Source organism: Crinia signifera, chromosome 5, assembly GCF_055691185.1.
Source record: "Crinia signifera chromosome 5, ASM5569118v1, whole genome shotgun sequence".
Taxonomy (NCBI): Eukaryota; Metazoa; Chordata; class Amphibia; order Anura; family Myobatrachidae; genus Crinia; species Crinia signifera.
This window is the reverse complement of record NC_139221.1, coordinates 331,184,472-331,190,471: the sequence shown is the minus strand read 5'-3', so window position 1 is coordinate 331,190,471 and position 6,000 is coordinate 331,184,472.

Below are 6,000 nucleotides of genomic sequence, written 5' to 3'. Positions count from 1 at the left end.
ACTGTTACTGCTCAGACTCTGAGCAGTCAAAGATGAACTACAAATCCCATGATGCCATTGTTCCTGTTAAAGATGGCCACCGCGGAGCTAGACAGCATATGGGCTGTCCTGCCTGTCCACACCGAGCTGGAGGAAGGTTAGCTGCCCCGCCCCCTCTCCCAGTGCTCTGCCAGCTGTAGGAGGGGGCTAAACAGGAGGGGAGTGTCTCCACATCGAGCAGGTGGGCGGGGCTACACGGCAGCCTGGGTGTGAGGAGGAGGCAGCTGCAATAAAGACACTGGGCCCACCCAGCAATAGTGTGGTGAGGTACTATATATATATATGTGTGTGACAGTATATATATATATATATATATATCTCATATACATGTGTACTGTGTGTGGCTATATGGCATGTGTGCTGTGTCTCTGCCTGTACTGTACATAGATAAGTGTGTGACTGTACATATATGTGTTGTACTATTTGTGTGACTATATGTGTATGTGTGTAACTGTATGTTTATATGTGTATTTGTGTGACTATGGGCCTTATTCTAGTTAACTCTTAGAGGAAAATTCCTTCTTAGCTGGACAAAACCATGTGCACTGCAGGTGGGGCAGATGTAACATGTGCAGAGAGAATTAAATTTGGGTGAGTTATTTTGTTTCTGTGCAGGGTAAATACTGGCTGCTTTATTTTTACACTGCAATATAGATCTCACTTTGAAGTAACCAAAATCTAACTCTCTCTGCACAAGTAACATCTGCCCCACATCCAGTGCACATGGTTTTGTCCATCTAAGAAGGAATTTGTCAGAAAGAGTGAACTAGAATAAGGCCCAATATCATACCTCCCAACATGACCCTCTCCAGGAGGGACAAAATGCTCTGCTTCTGGATTTTCTTCTGAATGCATGATTACCTTGATCTGTGTTGAACAGGATAATTAATAAGTAAGGTGTTTCAACACAGGTGATGTCAATCATAAATTAAGACAGAAGGGCAGAAGCAGAGCAATGTGTCCCTCCTGGAGAGGGTCATGTTGGGGGGTATGCAATATGTGTGTGACTGGACATATGCAGTGGCGTAAGTTGGACCATGTCGCCTGGAGGCAAGAATAAAGTGGTGCGCCCCTCCCCATAGATAGAGATAGCTAGAGAGAGGGAGAATGATATAGGGGGAACGAGAAAGATATGAGGAGAATGAGAGAGTTAGGGAATCATGGAGAAAGAGAGAAACAAGAGAGTGTCAGGGAGAGAAGATGGTGTCATATATAGAGAAAGTGAAAGGGAAGAGAGAAGGGGTGAGAGGTTGTAATGGTTGCTAGAGGGGAGTAAAGGTGAGTACACACGGGTGCAATTTCATGTAAAATCGCTGGGAATATGGTCGCTGAGCGATAAATCTTCAGCTGCGCGCTCCCGTGTGCACTGCCTAATGGTCGCAGGAGCATGCTCCTGCGACCAGCGGCTTTCCCCGGCGATCGCTGTGCCGGGAGGTCAGTGCCGGGGAGGTCAGCGTTGATCTCTCCAGCCCCGTGCCGCTGCTCCCTCCCTCCTCCCATCAAAGTGACAGCAGCAGCGTCTGCTGCTGCTGCGCTCCCCCTCCGCCCCGTAGCTGATGAAAAGGAGACACTGAGCAAGATACAGAGGGTGAGAAATAGAGGGAACAGGTAGACAGGGTGGGGGGCAGGTAGAGAGGGTTGACAGAGGGAGCTTAGGCAGAGACAGGGTGTCATGAGAGGGTATACGGTCGTTTTGTAGACCACATTTAGGTCGACAGTCATTAGGTCGAACACGTTGGGTCGACAGGGGGGAAGGTCGACATGGGACAAGGTCAACATGGGTTTAGGTCGACAGTAGTTAGGTCGACATGGGTTTTTCACTGTTTTTTGAGCCGACATGTGCCGACAGGCGGTATTTCATGCCCTACCATCCACTAGGGCGTGGTGGGAGAATAAAATAGTGCTGAGCGCAGCGAGCGATGCGAGGGGCTGCGGTTCACCTCCAACTGTGTCCATGTCGACATTCGGGGAAAAAAAAAACAGTGAAAAACCCATGTCGACCAAAACCCACGTCGACCTTGTCCCATGTCGACCTACAACCCTGTCGACCTTCCCCCCTGTCGACCCAACGTGGTCGACCTAATGACTGTCGACCTAAATATGGTCTAGGAAACGATCCACACCCCATGAGAGATGGGTAAGAGGAGTGAGAGGGGGGTTTGGGGGGGGGGGGGAGAGAGAGGGTGAGGCAGAAAGAGAGAGAGAGAGGGGTCCGTTATATAGAGAAGGGGGGTGAGGCAGAGAGAGGGGGGGGGGACGCGTGTGCTGGAGTTATGTGCTGGAAGAGGGTACTGCACCCTAAGTAGATGGGACAGTGTTTAATAGTCATGCATTACGGTGTGTGCCACCAATGTGTAGTGGGCATAACTGATTGTGTAGCCCTCTAATGGCCTTACGGTGTGTGCCACCAATGTGTAGTGGGCATAACTGATTGTGTAGCCCTCTAATGGCCTTACGGTGTGTGCCACCAATGTGTAGTGGGCATAACTGATTGTGTAGCCCACTAATGGCCTTACGGTGTGTGCCACCAATGTGTAGTGGGCATAACTGATTGTGTAGCCCTCTAATGGCCTTACGGTGTGTTATCATGTGTAATGGGCATAACGGATTGTCATATTCTGTAATGGGCATTACAGTGTATGCACTATACCCACAATGCCCTGTCAGCATGCCACAATATATGAATGGTGGCCACATCAGGGGGGCCTGTGTGCTCACAATGCCAGAGATGCTTTTTGGTCCCAGTCCGGCCCTGCTCACCAACATGTTTCGGGCATTAAAGTTACCCTTTTTCAAGGTGTAGAGGGTGTGTCACGGGTGCTGGTACAAACTCATGGGTGTGAGATTTATGTAAAACCTGGTTGGTACCACACCAAACGATCATGTATATAACCATTACCATTCCTACCTAATACATACAATATTAATCATCTACAATGATATAACACAATTAGAAGTGTTGCCATTCAAGAACATCGATCTTACCAATTATCAAACATATCTGACATGGATGGTTCCGTTTCTGGATCCATAGCGCATTTGCGCTGGCGCTGATAGGAACGCACCATTCCTGCTCGGTGACCCGCAAATCCTGGAAGAGCAGATGTTTACACGGCTACTTTTAACCGCAGCTTCCCTGTATCAGGAGGTTAATTCACCATATTTCCCCTCCTTTGGAGTATCTGCGCCAGAGCAATGACCCGCAGGACAGTGGAGACAGACTGGTGTGTTATCCGGCACCATTTTGGGTGGTTACTTTCCCATACATGTCTCTTTAGTGTATGAAGATGTCCTCATTTTAGGAACAGATGTCCGTAGAGCCACAGGTAAAACAGAACATAAAGAACATGTGCACAGTAAGTATGGACATCATTTCATCCTATTTTTAAAAAGTGCGATGGAAATACTGAGTGATATTATAAAAAACATTTCATTTTAAATTCTGTCGCAAATCATGTTTGGGATACGGTCATTAGGTCGCAAGCATTGGGTCAACACCATTAGGTCGACATGGGTCTAGGTTGACGTGGGTAAGGTCCACATGGGGTTTTTCACAGTTTTTTGCGCCGACATGTGCCGACAGACGGTATTTCATGCTCAACCATCTACTAGGGCGTGGCGGGAGAATAAAATAGTGTTACGTTTCAGTGTCCATGTCAACTGTGTTGACATTCGGGTAAGAAAAACAGTGAAAAAACCCATGTTGACCTTGCTCATGTCGACCTAATACTTGTATCGACCTAATGACATGTCGACCTACACCCATGTCAACCTTTATGCATGTCGACCTAATGGTGTACACCCAATGCATGTCGACCTAACTGCTGGAGAAGAAATGATCCATACCCCTATGTTTTTAACCCATTGGGTTCAATGGTTTTTAACTCCTATTTCATCTTCATTTCTGCGCAGGAGTCTTCTTCTCTGTCATTCACCTTCCAGTTATGGTTCTAAGCCCACAGAAAGATGACATATGTTTCTCATTCATATCGTGTCATTGTTCTCAAGTGACATGACAAATTGTCTGACTCCACCCCCTTTTTAATATTATGACAGTGCTCACCTAGTCGAATTTTCAAAGACCTAATGGTCTTACCCAGTGGTGTAACTACTGTAAGGCAGCCCCAGCTGCCGCTTGGGGGAGCAAGCCGCAGCAGGTTCTGTGTGGGTGCCGGCACCTGCTCGACACACTGACATGCTGCTGCCTGCCGCTGCCCACTGGCTGAGCACTGAAGGCGAGTCAGCCACAGCGCGGGTGGGGCCGTGGCAAAGATAACAAATCCCCCCACTGATTCAATTGACTGTACACAGAGCCGGTTATTGGCTACTGTGTACAGGATGGGTGGGCGGATGTGCGTGCTACAGCGGCCTGGGATGCGTCGGAGCCAAGGGAAGCAGCAGTGTATGCTGGTTTCTCTTCCTCTCTCCTGCTTCAGCTTATCCATTATGTGTGTGACGTCATCACGGCACACGCTGGGGAAACACGCTGGAGAGGAGCCTGGGAGGGGCGCCACAAACTTTTTGGCAGGGGGGAGCAAAATTTATAGTTACACAACTGGTTTTACCGACATATTTTTTTTACACGTTGTAACAATCAGATCAGGTGATCGATCAAATTAAAGTATGCCTTCCGTTATTATTATTATCTGAGATCAATGTATGTCTGATATTGTTGTAAAGTTATGTCTCCTGTGATTATTATGTTTGGAATCAGGACATGTCTTGTATTATGTGTTCAAACTGTAAAGGCCCCCATACACTATGCGATTTTGGGACGATTTCATCCGATTTCGGCACTTTGTGCCGATAATCGGATGAAATCGGCCCAAAATCGTAGGTGTGTGATATCTGATCCGATCTGATGCGCGGTCCCGTGCGCATCGGACCGGATCAGGGAGGTCGGACGGTCTGTACATACGATCACGTCCGACCTCCCTGTATGCATATGCCTGCCACCTGACAGACATATGCATGCAGACACCGGGGGAGCAGTGGGGCGGGCAGCGGGTCCCTGAGCGCTGGCGAGTGCTGCTGACTGACCTGGCCGGGCGGTGGTGGTGGTGTACTTACACAAAGCAGCAGCGGGGACGGGACGCACAGTGGCGGCTATTATATTTTTTAAAATACTTGTCAAATGACCGGCCGCTCTCTGATTGGCCGGAGAGCTCTCAGCCAATCAGAGAGCGGCCGGTCATTTGACAAGTATTTTAAAAATATAATAGCCGCCACTGCGCGTCCCGTCCCCGCCGCTGCTGCTATGTGTAAGTACACTGCGCTCACCGCACACGCCGCCCGTCCCCGCCGCCGCTGCCCGCCCCCACTACCGCCGCTGGCCGCCCCCACCACCGCTGCCCGTCCCCACTACTGCCGCTGCCCGCCCCCACTACTGCCCACCGCCCTGCAGCTCCCCGGGGTTTTTTTTACATGGGATAAATCGCATGCGATTTATCCCATGTAAAAATGGCACATCAAGTGCCAAATTGTATGTGAGTCTCCCGGGAAGCTGCCGGGCGGCTCGCAGGTAAATTGGGTCCGACTTGTCCCTAGGACAAGTCGGCCTAATGTATGGGGGCCTTAGGTGACCCTGGTTTGAGTTTGAGGCCTGTATTCCCTCAGAGTGACCATCTGTAGAAATCCTCTGAAGTTAGGATGTAAGATAAGATCGTAGACCCCTCATAAACCAGATTGGGGGGAAGAGCAATAGTGTCCGGGCAACAGGCCAAAGGTGCTCTGCCCCTCCACTAAATTACCTCTTATCACTTGAGGAATGTGTAAAATCTACTTCAAAGCAGGGACAAATTCTTCATTTATCAGCAAATAAAGGGTCAAAATCCCAAGGGTGGGAGGGATGAGGGAGGCTGCAAGTATAACTAAAGGTGCCCATACACGTACCAATTACCCAGTGCTTTTTGTGCTAAAGAAGCATCGCATCGCATGCACAACAATGCTATTTTAGCACAA